Source organism: Epinephelus moara, chromosome 19, assembly GCF_006386435.1.
Source record: "Epinephelus moara isolate mb chromosome 19, YSFRI_EMoa_1.0, whole genome shotgun sequence".
Lineage (NCBI taxonomy): Eukaryota > Metazoa > Chordata > Actinopteri > Perciformes > Serranidae > Epinephelus > Epinephelus moara.
In genome coordinates, this window is record NC_065524.1 from 33239400 (window position 1) to 33257994 (window position 18595).

General features: G+C 41.3%; 1 long non-coding RNA gene across 1 annotated transcript in view; it reads right to left on the reverse strand.

Annotated features, from left to right (window-relative positions):
- The window catches only part of LOC126406559 (uncharacterized), a 116048-nt gene that overhangs the window by 79519 nt on the left and 17934 nt on the right, over positions 1-18595 (reverse strand). The window contains exon 2 of the long non-coding RNA XR_007571718.1: positions 4131-4189. This is a non-coding gene — a long non-coding RNA (uncharacterized LOC126406559). The remainder of the gene's footprint in view (positions 1-4130; positions 4190-18595) is intronic.

An 18595-nucleotide genomic window follows, 5' to 3' on the forward strand; every position in this document is an offset into this window, starting at 1 on the left:
CAGTGAGCCCTTACCTACCCCCCCCCCCCCCCCCCCCCCCCCCCGAACTCAGCCTTCATTTCAGTCTAAACTACAAACCCATAAAGTTTCGTGACTACATCTTGCACAAATGTAAAGTTATCGCATCGACAAAATGTATCCACAGACAGACATACAGTATAGACACTTGGCAAAAAACTCAAAACTGCTTCTGTGGGAGTTTCTGCTACAAATGGTGTCACCTGGACCACATTTTGCAATGATGACACACATACATAAACTCACAAGTTTAAAATAATACCAGCTGTCATGATGTTGTCGCAGCTGTTAATCATACTGCAAATAGAAAGTAGCGAGTGTGAAAATAATCTCTTCTTTTGGTAAAAGGTTAATGTTTTTTGTACATTTAATCCTACTGCATTTACAGTCAATGGAAAGATGTGAGTAGACATGAACTGACAGTGTGAGCTGAGGGTGGAGCGAATTTAGGCAAAATCATAATCATGCTTGGCAACGCTGACGCTCAGCAAACTAAATAGTCTGTGTGCTAAATTAGCAAAGCAGCTAATGATGTAAGATGCAACTGTTAGCTAGCACTAAGGCTAGCTACTACTAGATATTGTGCAGTGATCAATCCCACAGGAACAACATGGGACTGTGAGGCCATCTGGTCTCAGTGAGCACCGTCCGAATTACAAGTCACATGACCTTGCCTGACCACTGGCCTGAAAATCATTCCCTCATACACAATTATGACCATATAAAGGCCATTAAAATTTCCAAAAAACGTTATGTGCACAACACAAAGTCGGTGAAATTATCACTACCTAATCAGCCACATAGATCTTAATCATGCTCAACAAGAGCACATGTTTGCAGCTACTGCACACCAAATATGGCTGCAAGAGGGTGCAAAGTATTATAATCAGATGTTCTGAGTTTGGCTAGATAAACAGATATGAAGTTGGAGGCTTTATTTGTCTAAAGTTTCTGCAAATATTACTGTTAATATTACTACCTACAAAGATATCTGTGATTTGCCATTGAGGAAAACAAACAACACAACACATACCCTCACCTTCCAAGTGATAATTTACCAAAAAAAATAAATAAAAAGTTGTACCGTCTTGCAGGGGGATTAGTCCTGCCACGACGCTGATCCGCAACTTCAAATAAATGTGGGCCAGGTCTGGCACAATATCACATTTTCACTACACTGTTATGTAAAAAGAGTTCACAATAACAATATTAATGCATTATCTAAGGAAAATTTGAAAATAAATCATAACGCTATTGGTCAAATTCATCTTTAACTTTATTAATCATGTGTCTTTATCTTTTTTGGCGAATTAATTACACTCAAAATAAGGAAACAGGGAGGTGAAGAGAGAGTCTGTAACCATAACACTACAAAAATGTACAAAAAGGGCATTGACACTTAATGGACACTGCAAAGGAGTGGATGGCTTTGGGGGAGAGAGCCATTTTGCCACCTTGCCGTACTGTATATAAGGTACAATCGTGGAATGGGTGGACAGACTGGTCTTGCCTTTAATCCGCCATGAGAGGTAGTAACAGCGCCGAAATGCTGTCTGTATGAACAGGACAATCTGCCGGACGGGATCGTGTTCAGCACGGATGTGATGTTTCGACGACGTGTTATGCATGCGACAAACCGTGGGAGATTTAAAAAGTAGCTGTTAGCAATTAGCAGCTAACTCCTAGAAGAACAGCAGCTGTAAATGTCCGCAAATTGAGAAAACAATGAGGTCCGGAAGCTCCTTACGCTCTGAGCAGAGGAGCAGCTTTGTCACCACATAACAGAGATGGTAAATGATTGTTATTGACACATTAAAGGCAAATTTCGGTTTATTTCAACCTGTCTCCTATCGTCCTAAATTTGTTTCAAGTGACTAGTGACGTAGAAATAATAGTTAGCATGTTAGCTGTTAGCTTAGATACAGCCGTAGCGTCAGACCTGTTAAAACGTAAGTGAACGGGCAACCTTCAAGTGCAAAGTTAGTCCACTAAACAAGCTTTTTTTCCACAAAGACCGCCTCATATCGTTAGGATAAATGTCAGAGAACATATAGAAAACGACATGTAAACGTGTTGTCTTACCTAACATGGCACCACACCAGTAAGGTAAGACAACATGTTTACATGTCGTTTTCTATATGTTCTCTGACATTTATCCTAACGATATGAGGCGGTCTTTGTGGAAAAAAAGCTTGTTTAGTGGACTAACTTTGCACTTGAAGGTTGCCCGTTCACTTACGTTTTAACAGGTCTGACGCTACTATGCGCCCTGGCTGTATCTAGGGTAACGACTAACATGCTAACTATTATTTCTATGTCACTAGTCACTTGAAACAAATTTAGGACGATAGGACACAGGTTGAAATAAACCAAAATTTCCCTTTAATGCCATTGATGTTGTGTAGAAAGATGTCACACACTAAAGACTTGTGCTGTTTTGTTACATGTCACACCCGTCAAACGTCTTTTGATTCTGCAAAGCCGCGATGCAGTGGAGTTGAGTGATGCTGACATCGTTTGGTTCTGTGTAAAAATGCAAAGGATGCACAAAGAAGGGACTTTGTAGTGACGGTATAGTGCGATCTCTGTGGGGCTAAAGTGAGAACAAAATACAATTTAAGAGTTGCTGGATTCTTAAAACAAAATTATCATAGCTGTATTATTAACTTTCTATCAGTATTTCATTGCTAAATATCACGGTCATCATCAATACTAGTAACACCCCTAATGTGGGCCAGTGGCCTCTTCCCTACTTACCTACCACCCCCCACACTTCTGGCGCCTTTGCTCTGACCACACCCATCTTTCAACTCCACCTTCAGTGTGATCTTAGCTACATATCCGCAAAGTTTCATGTCTGCATCCTGCACAGTTTTTGACGCTACTGCAGTGACAAAATCTATCCAGAGACGGACAGACACATAAACACCTGGCAAAATACTCAGAACTGCTTCTGTGGTAGTTCCCGCTGCAACAGGTGTCAGCAGGACCACATTTTGCCATGACACAAACACTCAGGCTCAGAGGGTGAAAACAATATCAGCCCCGCCGTCATGTCTGGTAAATATGTCTATGTACGCATGTGCGACACATTGTTAGTGAAACAGTCAGGAATACAGAGATCACTTACAGCTAGCGCACTCAGCAAAACCTTTCAGTGGTTTAAAAATATGAATCTGGAGTGCAGTACGTTTTCTCGATACTCTCCTCATATGTACATACCGTATACACATACTGTAACATGCTTCTCACAGATCTTAACTGTGCGTCAGTACAGAGGGTGAAACTCCCACTAACGTCACTGAAATACTCATTCCTGTACACAGATTGATGAAGGCGATTAAAGTGCTCCTGAGCTGGAGCTCTGTGATCACCTCGTTCCATCTGATGACAGCTATTGTAATATCACCAGGATACACAGCACCGCCACTTTCACTTCAGCCCTTCAAAGGTGCGGTCAGTGCGTCACACCATGATTGCATGACTAAGTTTGGAGCCGCGGGTTATGTGCCAAGTGCCAAATATAGCCAACATTTGCCGCAACCTGACCGACTGCCAAACAAACCGAACACATTGCTCCACACAGTGCCATCCACCATCTCTGTGATAATACAGTCAGATTTTGCTTTGTATTTATTTGTTTTAACCCATTGCTGCAGACGGAAATCCTCTTTAGCATGCTGTGCTATTTATTAATCAAGGAAAATCCCTCACCATGATCTATTTATAAAAAGGGGGATTTATCTACTGCTTTTTGAAGACTTATGAGAAATAAAATGCACTCAAATAGACGTTCAGCGGCGCACAAACAAGTCAAATCCACCAAAGTTCTGAAAACGCTTGTAATATTTTCCATCTTCCTCTTGAATCCTTCCTGCTATTCAGCTCTGTGTTATGTCTTACAAATAAACAACTTAAAATCTAGGTTATTTTATTTTGGTTTGACTACCAAACCTTGAAAAGCAGAAATGCTGACCTAGAAAGACAGGACTACCAGCCTCGACACTAAAATCAGACAGAAAAGACTGTCACAGGACTGCAATCCTTCCTAGATTGATAAATACCAGCCAATGTTGAAAAAAACACCTCATGTCCAGCTTGCTTTCACTCACCAGTTTGTCAGTCTTCATCCTCCTCTTCATCAGAAAGTCTCACTGCAAACTAAGAAGGGCTGAGAAAGAGAGAGCAGAGAGGGAAAAAGAAGAGAGAAGGAATGTTTTAATCACTCTGAAGGAAGCCAGTTATCTTCCCACACACATTGCTGAGTGTCCTATTCACAGACACACACACACAACAACACACACATTCACACTGAGATACCTCCAAAGGTCAAGGATGAATCAGGAGAAGAGAGAAAAGAAAGGGGGGGGGGGGGAGCAAAGATTAAGAGAATGAAAGGACAGAAAATCAGAAAGAGGCCAGAATACAAGAGAGGAATGAATAGTATGTAGAAAGAAAAGTAGATGACAGAGGGAGGAGAGCGCACAGAGAGAGACTGGAGAGAGAAAGAATGAAATGCATGGCTTGGCTGAGTCATCGGTAACCACCACTTCCTCCATGAGCTCTCTACTAATGAGTGGCCAACTTTCTGACACACACACATACACACACATACATACACACATGTACACACAAGAATCTCCTCCTTAAACTGCAATCTTTCCTCCTCTCTCAACTTCAAACTGCTCACACCATTCTCCCTTAGATATGGGTTGACTCTGCGTGTGTGTGTGTGTATGTGTGTGTGAGTGAGTGAGTGAGTGAGTGAGTGAGTGAGTGAGTGAGTGAGTGAGAGAGAGAGAGAGAGAGAGCCTGAGAAGTCGACCCATGATCTGACCTTGCTGTGTGTGTCATGAGAAGAAGCACAGTCTGCTGCTACATTCAGAAATAAACAGCGTCTCCCTTTTCCCAGAATTCCCAGAGGCATGGTTTCTTACTAACTTTCCTTTCTCAAAAGGAGAGTTAGGAAATTCCAAAAGTGAAATCACAAAATCAACCTCATGTTTGAGCTTTAAAGTGAGACTATGTAACTTTTAAGGGGAAGAAATAAAACATATATTTGACAGATTAAAGACACAGTTTAATACACTCACGAGTTTTGGTGCTACAGAATGACTTGGTCTGGTATGACCAGCTGTTTGTCGCTAATGTTAGTTTACAATGCATAGATACTGATAACTGATATTACTGAGTAACTTCTGACTTTACACCTCTAGAAGCAAACGGAAATTATGCCTAACAACGACTTTACAGCTCATTAATTAACACATCATATCTTGTGTGGCGGCACGAAGCTGTAGTGGTTAGCATTGTCGCCTCCTTGCGTCAGCGTGGGTTTTCTCCAGGTACTCGAGCTTCCTCCCACAGTCCAAAGACATGCAGGTTAATTGGTGACTTTAAACTGGCTGTAGGTGTGAGCGTGAATGGTTGTCTGTGTCAGCCCTGTGACAATCTGGCGACCGGTCCAGGGTGTACCCTGCCTCTTGCCCAATGTCAGCTCCCCTGCAACCCCCAACAGGATAAGCGGTTACGGAAAATGAATGAATATCTTCTATGTTTAATCGCAACACATTCTCATCCCAACTCGTCAAATACCAATGCTGTTAAGTGGCTGTACATGTCAAACTATGACGCCCTAGGTAGCCTCCTGTGTCAGTTTTGGATGCACAGGGACAAGGTGTCAAAATACATTTCCATTTTCACAGGAAATGCATTGTTTTTGCTAGTTACATGCATACAGTCTTTTCAAAATAAACTGACAACATAGGTAAAAAACTTCATTTTTAGGTTTAGACAATAAAAGCAGCTGCTAACATAATATAATGTCACATGACATATGTTACTAGCGTAGCATGTTACACAAACTAGCACACTACGTTGTAATTTAGCTTCACTGACGTTTAGTTTCACACAAGACACAAACAGTAGGCTCCAGGGTGAACATCTGTCTGACATATTCATCTTCCCTTCCGCCCACTGTATGCAGACTTTCTCGCTTTATATACTATGGTAGTTGCCCTCGGCACCAAAAATCGCTGCTGCCCAGTGTGTTTTATCCCACAGCTAAGGGTGCCTCTGTGTGCCGCTGTCTGCCGCCGAGGACCACTGACCAAGCATCAAGTTGGGAGTCAGCCCAGACTGTTAATCTGTACATCAACAGAAATTTATAAACAGTGTGTTGTTTTAATGTGGAGTTATGTGCTGAAACTATTTCGTGACAAACACCAGATTATCTTCTGAGCACTTTCTCGGTCACTAGTGTAAATTTCAGTTTCGGTGTTGGCCCCTGTAAAGGCACTGTCATTGTGGCAGCTGTGCACAGTAATTTCAACAAGAAATAGCCTAGTTCTACAACATGTGCCCCCAAAACCACAATTTTGTATGTACTGTTAACCAACATGTTGATTAGCAAGCTCCCTTTATTGGCATATTTTTTAAATTCTGGTCAGAACCAGCTAGCTGTTTCCCCCTGCGGTAAGTCTTTATGCTAAGCTAAGTTAACCACTTCCTGATTTCAGCCCCGACTTTATCGCTCAAACACGAGGTAAGTATCAATTTTCTCATCTCAGAAGGCAAACAAAAATGTGAACGACCTTAACAAACAAAGCCCTTATTACCACACATCTGGGTACAGTAAGACACGTCTGAGCTTTGAGGAACAGTTATGAGATTTAGGGAGATTTGACACAGGCATACTTTGCCTCTAAATCACTTCTGCTGAAATCTGGCAAAGCATCCAAAAAGGCCTTATGAGAGTGAAGCCACTGTACAGCTGCAGCGTAAAAGCCACATGGGACGGCAAAAGTGAAGCTCGGGCAGTGGTGCTGAGATCAAAACGGAATTAAGGCTAATAGTGAAAGTGCAGGTTTTCACAACCTTGAGGCACTTTGATGACCTAGGATGACTTTTGAATCATTGCAGATGGTGATATCTTTGATTCTCATTCTGAATCTACACCAGCTACACTGGCTTAGGCCACTGGGGGCTGTAATTTATTTTAATTCACTTGGGCTAAACTGGAAATGGTTTCATTTAATGAATCAAAGCAGTTGTAACATCTGCGCCCTCAGCCCGACCAGCACTTTCAGTGACATTTAGCAACTTGTCATCTTGCCCAAGGTGATGCATATTGGCACAATAGTAATGAGACGGATCAAGTGAAAACAAAATTACTCCATCATCCTGAGCATGTATCATCATGTTGTTTGTCTTCTTCTGAGATATTCAGAGCTCTTGTACAGTCAGATGATGCCACACAGCCATGCATTCTGATATAATTTGCAATGTTTCAGGACAAGTGTTAGCGCTGCAGAGAGGCGACCGACCTGAAATCATTCTCAATACCAAAAAGTGTGAATCCTGGATCTAGTTTGTCTACAGTCACAGTATAAATCCGCCTGCCTCTGAGGTTATTGTGATACAAATTAATTCCCACCCCAACCAGCTGAGTCTCCTATCCGGAGGAAATCATGGGAACTCAGAGCCAGCTTCGTAAAAACACACATCCTCCTCTGCAGTTCCCACGCTTTTCACAACACACATATATACACAAACCCTCATTATGCCCATAGACACACAAGCAAGTACAGACTTGGACATGATGTCTTGTGTACGTGCAGTCATACTGGCAGTGACAGAAATGGGAAACACACACCGATCATTGCAGCGGAAGCGTCTGTAGTTCAGTCTGGTGACTTACATATACTGTATATTGGTGATGAACAGGATATGACAGCTCTGCAGTGTTACTGCTGCAAAGCAGGCTGAGTATGCCAGTTTCGGGTAAAAGGCCATCCAGCAGAAAGCCACCCTGCACCATCACCATATAGCCCCTTCACCCTTCAGCGACAGTACCCTAAAGAATACAGTAATCTGTGAACAAGGCTTGAACATATGGGAATGATAGTGTATAGTGTGGCGCCGCATGTAAATAGAGGAACATGACAGGTCAGCAGCTCAATCAGACACTAATACTGGAACTAACATTGCATTTGATGAGCTACGTGGAAGTTTTCACAACACTGTCAGGTCCTTGATTTGCAAATGACACAAACAGAAACTGTCATAAGACTCTTAGACCAAGCTAGTTACTCTTTGAGGCTGTGCTCACAACAGTGCTTAAGCTAAATGCTAACTCCAACATGCTAACATGCTGATTGTTGCACAGTAAAGGTGAGGCCAGTGGTAGGGTCATTAGTTTTGCAGGCGTTTGGTCATAAAGCAAAGTGCTGGACCAATTTAAGGTGGAGCTTAATGAAAGTCAGGACACCACTAAAGTCAGCCACATTCATCCTCTGATGGATGAATGGATGAATGTTTGTAAAAATTTATGGCAATGCATTCAGTTGTACCGCCGCCAAAGGCACCCTTTGGTGTATCTATGAGATGCACTGGGCTTTCAACTAAATAAAATGTTAACCCACCCGCAGCAATATTTGACACTGAGAGGAACTGACAAAGTTTAGGGAGCGAGAAATTCCACATAGGCCAAGAGGTCAGGCAGGTGAAAGGTCAAACACTGACTTTAACTCACGAGACCACAGTTTCAGTTCTGTGTGAAACCAAGTCAACTTTGTTTTAACTTATGTAGGTTAGTGACATACTTGAATCGCTCACTTGGTCATGTCGCTCACTTATTTTAACCGCAAACATGTTTTTCTCATAACCGAAGTAGTTTTGTTGCCTAAACCTGACCAACGTGTTTCACCCAGAGGACAGCGGTGTGTCACATACAGACGCTACAGGATGCCGTACGCTTCAGTATGAGATGCTGAGGAGGCGTGACAAAGCGAACTGGGAATGAGAACTGTTTGAAAGGACAGACCGACACTGGCATCGATCAAGTCATGCCACTAGCATTACTTAAAATATTCAAAGTACATACATGCTATGTATAGAAGTCATTGAGTGTTACTTAATATGAAAAAGAAAAAATCATCTCAGTTTCTTCAATAGCTCAGAGGTCACAGGCAAAACCATGAACCCAGTGACTACCTACTTACAGTATTAAGTATGTAACCTTGACCTTTTATATGTAGTAAACAAATCACCACTGAGCTGATCATTATAAAACAACCCACAGCGTTGGGTATTTACTTGCGGCACAAAATGAGAAAAAGTGAAAGTACGACTTTGGAGAAATGCTGGCTCAGCAAAAGTACTCATTGTGGGAGGATTGTGGGAGATTGAGTCTACAGATGAGTCAAGGAGAACCATTACACGTAATATCAGAATGAATGGCACAGGGGTCTATCTTTAGTATCCGTGTGGGAATCAAACCGTCACACAGCCGTTGCCATGGGGTTATGTGCCCGTGGTTAAGTAACTTAAAATATACTGGTTGAACGTCTTCAAAATAAGATTGTAGTCTACATTTATTTGACCTGAACTATTTAATTTACATGGGTAAGATGCAGTAAAATTGAAAAGGTGTTGTGCTTTATAAAACTCCTGGTATTGTTCAAACAGCAGTTTATTGCAAACATGGATGTTCAGGTGCCAAAGATACAACGTACATACATGTGTGTATCCAGGTATGTAAGATTAAATAGATTACACAGTTGGTCCTAAATAGCCACAGTTACATAAAAAATAATCTTAAAAGCATGAAACAGGACTATATGATGCCAATTTTAGTCTTTGGTAAAATAATTCTCCAACTAAAGGTAATAACATACTTCAGATCGACCACTGAATATGTTCAATAACTAAAGCAGCTGCTAAACATATTCAAATGTCTGCTTTGCATCAACAGTCAAAGTATCCTCTGATGGTCAAAAAAAATGAGACATTTCAAAAAGGACAAGAATTCAGCTGTTCTCTTTTTAGAAGCACTGAGCAGGATTTTCCTCCTTAAAATACCATATAATTACTTTTCCTACAAAGTCATTACTTATGGCTGGCATGTAGTCTGTCCGCATCTGTTTCTGCAGAGACCTGGGCTTCTGTCTGTATAACTGTGTTATTTCTGGATGTTCGGGGCATTTTATCTTCCTTTAGACACCGTTTGGCTGAACCTGCAGCGCCTGAAACCAACACCGCAGATTGTATCTTGTGAGAACACGATTTTTTTTTTTTTTTTAGATGGCAATGTTCGAGCTGTTATGACTGACCTTGTGAGTTAAAGGGGAGGCACCTAAATTAGGAATTCTAATACGTTAACTCTATGGCCAATCTATGGCTGGTTCAATCAATATATGTGACTGTGAGCTCGTCTCCCAGTGCCAGAGAAGTTAGTCTCAAACTTGTGATGTCATAGGGTATAAAGTCTGGAGCTTTTCTGGTGAACATAATGTCTGTTTTCTATTTCAAAACCCAAATGAGCTTTACTCTGTTGTAGTGTTCTCAGTTTTGAAACAGAAAATGTACCCATATACTCAGAACATTCCCCTGGCTGCTCTCAGTGTCATGTATAACATCTTGCACAATGCATTGTTTATGGAGCAGCTCCACACTTGATACCCTATGACATCATAAGTTTGAGTTATAGCACTCCAGCTTTTGGATTATTTTTGGACTGTCTTGGACCATAGGAATAACATGTATGAATTCTGAAAATGTGCGTAGCTCCCCTTTAAGGAGTAGTTAAATCAAAGGTTTGTAAGTAACACAGTGACACAAGCACGTTAATAATACAAACTTCTGGTGGTGAACCTCTACACTGTCCATCAACAGAAAAAAAACTCAACCCCAAGCAGGTGTCCGATACAAAAACACGACTGATTTACTGCAGGTGATGTCAGCTCCCTTTGCTAATCCCCTCATCCCTTAGTTACTGTTGCTATGCCTGTCAAGTCCTCCAAACTAGCGCAGCAAGTGTGCAGCTTACATTGTAATGGTGGTGGATTTACCACACCAAATTTGTGGTAATTTTGAAAGCAATAGCGGCTTGAATTCAGACTGAAATTGACAAAATATGACCGTTTATTTTATTTTCTACATTAAATAACTAGGGATGCGTGATATTGGATTTTTTGCCGATATCCAATATGCAGATATGTAACAACTAATAAGGCCGATACCGATAGATAAAACCACTTTTCTCCCCACCTAACTTTAGTGATCGTCATGTCTCTTCTGTGGTAGAATTGTAACCTATTGTGTTATATGGGCAGATGATATCATCTCATATAGATCGCAGGCCTCTAAATGGCATCGAATCGCATTGTTGTCCAAAGAATCGATTTATCGTATCGTGATGACGCTGGTGATTTACACCCATAGCAGATTATGCTAATAAGTCTTAGCCTTTAAAGTAATGCCACTACTCTTGTAGTAATCTTGCTAGTCAGCCATTATATTAGCAGTTTATGTTGGAGCAGACAAACAAACTGTTAATTCCATTCCTTACACTAATGCTCTTGTGTTTTTGGTTTTGGAAAGGCAAATTAAAGAAGACATTAACCCCCTAACTCTCTAGACAGAGAACATTTATTCTGTATTATATGTATTTATTCTGCATTGATGTTCTATGTTTAAACTGTGCTTTAACTTGTGTTTTTATTCGATGTACATTTGTGAACACGTCAAAGACGAATTTCCATTGCTTCTTGTGAGGGACAATAAAGGTTTTTCTGATTTTGATTAACTTAAATATGACGTCTTTTACCTCCAGCGAGCAACTCCCAGCTCATAAACACCTGAACCAGCAGCTAAGCTGCATTGTTTTGCCTGGCTAATGGGAGAGAGGACTTCCTGTGATTAGTCATGAAACAATAGCCATTTTATTTCCAGTGAAAATCTTTTAAAAAATGCTCAGTTTCAGTGGCAGTGTACATTTGCGTCACGTCCTGCATCCTGCCTTCATTGCCTAAACCAGAGTATTTCCGGTAGTTGACACGCAACTCCGAAAAATGTCTGGACTTCCCACACTCCACACGCTCAAACTCACTCCCCTCCCCCACTTCCTGTGTTGGAATAATTTTATATATTTTTTGCCAGTTTACTAATTGAGGTTTCATTTTCTCAACATGTCAGACATTTTCATCAAATAAATTACAACAGACTCATTACCTTTACTGTGCGCAGGCGGATCATGCTGTCATGCGTAGTCACCCCCCCAAAGGCCCATTCTGAGCCAGGAAAAACCCTGTACTGCACGACAGGCTTAAGTTATGACTCGACAAGCCAACAGTCAATTCAACCCAAGTAAAATCCAAGATGGCACATCATAATTTCTTCCTCACTCACGGATTGGAGCGCTGCTGTCTTTACTCCTACATTAGCATTGACTCATTTGGACACTCCCATGTGCCTGAGTTGAGTAACCAGCAATTTCCTCCACCTCTTCACTCTGCAGGGCGTCCCGCTGACTCAGCAGGTGAGAGGGGTCCAACTGTTGACATCACTCTGGGTTACTTGCCAATGGGAAGAGTCAACAGGAGGGAGCTGTGTCACTTCCTTTAGCACCCCTTTTCCCACCCTAGGAACTTAATTTAACAAGACTGAACAAAATGCAGAGATTTCTTCCACATGGCACATTGAGTGGTCTTAATGTTATGTTGTTGGTTTACTAACAGCCAAGGTCCAATTAAAAATCTGGCTAAATATTGTTTCCTTTAACATGTTTGGTGTGAAAGATGTAGGCTACTCAACCAAATTAGCTTTAAGGCAAACTGCTGATTATCAGGCAGCTCCTTGTCATTGCAGTGTGTGCGGATGAACGAGTTTGGCTTCCCCAATGCGGCAAGCACCCAGAGCCAAAAGTCTGCTGGGTGATGCAAAAAGCGTCATCAAAGTCCAACGGCAAATTAATGGTAAGTTAAAGGCGGGGGAAGCCGATCACCATTCATCTGGCCACACTGCAATGACACAGAGCTGGCTGAAAATTGGCAAAGTTTTCCTTTGATAGATTCATACTTGAAATGTTGAATATGGTAACACTTGTCAGTCCAGGGGTCGTATTCACAAAGCTTCCTGGTGCTAAGAGTTGCTTCTAGTGACGAAATTCTTAGAAAATGATCAATTATAGAATTGTGACATTTTCTCAGAATTTCTCCTTAAAGTTACAATGTGTAATTTACGTGGTTGTTTATTAGCAAAAATCAACTATTGCTTTCATAAATATATATTTGTGTAATGCAATTCACATACAAATGGAAGCTTTCTCATAGGCTTAGAATGATTTCTCTATATATACACACACAGGAAGGGTGCGGTATGCTGCAGGCTGCCTTCTTGCGTTGCCATATTTGAATACAGTGGCCGAAAGGGATATTCGCGCTTCGCCTTTCGCGTTTACCTAGAACTTGCCGTCACTGGAGACAGAGAAGGTGAAGATCAATCCGGAGCGCTTCCGCCTGAACCTGCTTTGTACTTTTATGATTCTGTCACACTTTAAATGGAGGACCACACATATGTTTTGAAGAGGGAAACCACGCCACCAAATAAAAGAAAAAGATCAGATAAGTGAGGACGGGACAAAACGCGAGTGAATATCGGCGTTGCTTATTCCAGGTGGAAAGAACTCCTGAAGGAGAAGGATTTCACAAGGGATGCGGAGGTTGCCTGCTTTCTGCTAGACAGGTAATTCAATCTGATATTTTAAAATCATTTTGGCTTCATGTTTGCAACTACTTTTCCCTCTCGTCTAAGTTCGAGTGACGGCTACGTTTACGTGCTAACGTTATCCTAGCCTTGGCTAACGTTATCCCAGAGCTACAGCTAAATGGTTAGCCTAGCCTACAGCCTAATCTGTTGATTCCTCTCGCGCTGCTGCGAAGGCTGCCACCCTCTCCTCCTCCTCTTCCCTCTGGGTAGCCGAGACACACCTCTTCGCCTGGCCGTTCCTGCACCGCCTCTACCCCCTCGCCCCCTTCCTCTCCCTGGTCTTCCTCCTCTCCCTCTCCCTCTTCCTCATCTCCCTGTGTCCTGTGGAAGAACACTCTGGAAACGCATATATTATAATCGTACCAACCTATATTTGCCGCACTGTGCCGTGACTATCACATAAAACGTGTTATTTTAGCATTACTGTGCTAATGTTTGCTCGTGTTACCAAAACAATTAGAAATAAAACACTCCTAACATATATCTCACAGATAACCTATATCTCACTGGTAAGCTATAACATATCGTAACATGGTGTAGATTCCTAAATAAATATTCACCTCGTCGCTAGATACTCCTGAAAAACTCGAAAAACTCTGCCGTCTGTGCAAGGCTTTTTGTCCTACGAGGCCACCGTCACTTACCCGACGGGAGGGGTGAGTGAGTGAGCGCAAGTGAGCGCTGCAATCTAGAATTTGACCGCTGATGTCACTGTTACTCACCATTTTTACACACTGAGGTTTTAAAGTTAAGACTAGGTCCTTGTAAAGATAAAAGTTATTCACAGAGTCTTAGCCCTTGAAAGAGCTCCTTAGGTGAAAAACTGTTAGGAGCAGGGAGGAGGACTTTTAAGAGGCTTAAGAGTTTCTTTATCGGAGGAGAAAATGGCAGAAAGACAAAAAGGTAGGAGAAATATTCTCCAAACGCTAAACGCCGTGTGTGGTTGATGTCATTACGGATACGCACACATTTCACACCCAACACCAGAAATAAAATGATCACAACACTAAGATACTTGAAAAACTGGAAAAACCCAACAGTGCAGCAGTGATGACTTGGGTCTATCTCAACCTTCCATCAGCAAAGTGATCACACTAACAATGACAAAACTTTCAGTCAGCAGATTTCACTTCCTCTGGGTGTCCACACCTTGTAGGCTCACAGAAGGGCGTGACTATGACAACCACTCACATCTGTTAATAGTATGCATCACACCTAGCAACGGGGTCAACCAAACCTCCACACTAAGGTAAAAGTTTCTGTCCTTCCTTCTGTCCCTTCCTCGCTCTGAAACTTTCCTAAAACACTCTTATGCTAGGACTCCTTACTGAAAAAAATTTAGGCTAAGTTAGGAGCTCTCTGAGAGGATTTTCAGAATGTTTGTGAATATGGCCACAGGGCTATAATATAACGTAGTGTGTCACGGTTATAATCTAGCCTATTAGTATACTATATCCTGTGGAATAGAACAAAAACAAGAACCTGTCTGTCAAAACTGACTCGACATACTAAACAAAACGTACAAATTGTTAACTTTGCTGTGTTTAACTTCCTGAACTGTAATTTTGGTGACAAACACAATATCACCTTATGCAACAAGCTAATCACTAGTGCCAAAGCACTTCATCTGAGTCTGGTTCTTAAAGCAACAAAATGTTGGAGATGCTTTATGTGTAAAAGCCACTTTATTTCAGCAGAAGCTTTCCATCAGTCTGTCTCTCCACCTCCTCAAAACAACACTTCCACCTCTGTCCTCTAAACTACGAATTTACCATTACTGGTTGCTGTGGTGACGTAAAGTGGAACAATTTGTCTGGTGATGTTTTACCATGGAAACACTGCTGGGCAGGAGGACTCAGAGAACTGAAGGGAATGGTGCAGCACCCACACACCTACTTACTGTATTTCTCTTCTTCTGTAAATGTCACAGTATATTTATCCATCAGGCACGTGTACAGGGACGGACAAAATAACAGAAACACCCGATAGTCCTGCAGTAAAAAGCAGTGTTAGTGAAAAGATTTTGATTTGTTTTGTTTGTTCTACATCCGTTGCCAACATTTTTATTTAACATTTTAAAATGACTGCTTTCTACAGTATGTGCCCATGGCAAGATGAGGTTAGGATTAGACAAAAGGAAAGATCATGGTTATAGCTATTAAAGAATGTAATTTACATAAGCTGCAGAGTATTGTTCAAGACCAACAAACAGCAAAAAAAAAAGCTTGTCATTTAGATGCAGGCTCCAAACATGAGTGTTTTGTGGCGACCCATCACTGTTTTCCCTGTGGATTTTCAGGCACGAAAAGTAGTTACCACGGAGATATCACTGCTTTCCTGCTGGGATTGTGCCCCTTTAACTTGGCATTATATTTTCAGACAAAAGATATTTTATTTTCCTAACCAAGTGGATTCTGTGCCTAAACCTAACCAGACATTAACCACTGCACTGTTGAAACATAAAGTTTCAACATATCCACAGCATAATAATGTGCAAATGTAATATATCTGTGGTTTGCTGAAATTTAAAATGCCAACATTTTTGATGTTGGTAATTAAGTCGCTTGAGGCCAGAATGCATTTGAAACAAACTAGTTTGTATGACGTACTTCCTGCACTGGTTACTAAAAAGGACACAGAGTTGTGCAATAATAAATAATGTTGCAGTATTTGTTACTGCCTCAGCCATGCTGCAGTTCAGGCAGCAGCTACTGTAAAACACTGCAACAGTTACAGTTAGGCACCTACACAAGTGAGTCATATGAAGATGAATAAGATGCATGGGTCAGCTTTGGTAGAAATCTAACGTCATCATCTTTGTAGGTGAGTTTACAAAGCAAAAATAGGCCGAACAGAGCGACACAAAGGCTGAGCAGTTGCTGTCTCACTTGCTCCTGCATCAGCCGCAAAATCTGCAAATAACATGTAATGTAAATAAAGTGGAATCCTCCTGGAGACACCAAACATACTGTAGGAAAACTGCATTATCAAAGAGGAACGCAGGCCACACAGCAACACTAACGTAATATTAAACAGGATATTTACTTAGCAGCACAAACCTGCTGCCAGCTTCCAAAATGACGATCAAAACAGTCTAATGACTTCAGGCATAAAATACACTGTAATGTTTATTCTATTTTCACTGCCCCTGCAAAATTAATTCCCTGCCTCACGTCCCTCATCTTTCCTCCCACATCCCCTCTGTCTCCCCCAGTCTAGTCTGGGTCTAGGTCATGAGTCAGAGGGAGCAAAGGATCTGACTCACCTCTTTTTGAGTCTAAACACTATTAGTTTCCAGGTGGCACACTGAGACGCTATTGTGTTTCTGATTAGCTGACCGAGACACGAGGACAGACATCAGGGGGGAAATGAGAGAAGGAGTTTTCCCCCTCAGAAAAAGTGGGTTATCCTGTGTCGGCGTGGAGCTGCCAATGTCTGCATCTTATCAAAGTGGGAGGTATTTGTGTGTATTCCCAGATTTGTGTGTGTGGTCCTGTGGGTTGAGTATGTGTGACAGAAAGAGAGAAAATGTGTATGTGTCTCCATGATGATTAATGCCTGAGTGAGACCACCAGGGTAGCTGCTGCAGGTGGGATATCTTTGTCTCCGCCGAGGGTCTAATAGTGACTCATCCTCATTGAAACTTAAAAGTGACGCGCTAATCTGATGTACTAGATCAGTGTCATTCCCCATAGACATTCAACTGGGAAGAAACCACACATGACTGAAACATGTAAATACTCCGTTCTTAGTCAGTGCTCTAATCAAGTAATTGTTGCTCTAATTTACACTTTAAGTAGTTTTACAAGAAAAAAAACATCAAACTTTTAACGTGTCTCAAATGTGAGAAGTTTTATATTAAGATAAATCAAATGTCTTTGATTTCTGGACTGTAGGTTGGACAATACAAGATGTTTGATGATGTCACTTTGGGTTTTTTTTTTTAAAGAGTTTTCTGATGCTTTATGCAGTACATTATTAATCGATTAATCTACACAATAATCTGCAGAATAATTGATAATAAAATAGAGTCCCAGTTTAAACACACAATTTCATAAATCATCAAGAACAACAATTAAATTGTGCACACGTATCAGCGCACCCCTATTTATTAGAAACGATAAGTTTTTTATCTCAATGTGATTCAGTTCCTTTCCTGCTCTACGCTTTTGCATTTTCCACTTCTGAACTGCATTTTGCAATGTGTCATCTGCATTCCACTCAAACATCAGACTGTAAGCCACCACCGGGACGCCGTCTCTTCACATTAATATTGATGAACACAACACGGGCAGATGAGACCGGAGGAGGCGTCTGATTTCCACTTTCTGATTGGAAACAACTGAAAGCCAAAGTTTCCAGGTCAGTCTGTGGTGTCTGACTTTCACATGTTGCTCTCCAAAATAAAACTTTCAGTCAGGCCGTGTTTGTCAGTCAGAAACCAGTCAAACCAAATACAGACTCCTGTGCCTGCTGTTTGTGCGGAAAATCAAAACTGAAAACCTCCTCTTTCGTACTGTTAGTAATAAACACTTGTGTGTTTAGTTTAAAACATCCACAGTGATGTGAAACAGCAGGAAATAAGCAAATATCATGCTAAAATTGATTTAATTTACTGTGTCTGCACAACATTGGGAAACCAATTATTGGTATCTTGAGCCAGAGAAGACTTAAGAACAAAATCTGGTCACATTTAAAAACATAGTAGGTGATTTTGTTGTATGTAGTGCCCAATTATGCCCCCAAATCCTGCACTTCATCCCAGGTCACTGCTAAAACTTAAAGCTTGTGTGGGACTTTCACATATAAATGAATGGCCGCTGCATTCAAGTTCATACCAAACAAGTTGACTGTTTGAAACCTGATTTCTTTTAAATAAGCAAGACAAGACTTCACTAGAATAAATACAGAGGGTTTATCACAAGATGCAAACCATTGGTTAGCCTTAAAAATGGAAGACCAGATTAGAGTTTGTCAAAAACCATCTAAAAAGCCTGTACAGTTGTGGAACAGCATACTATGGACAGAT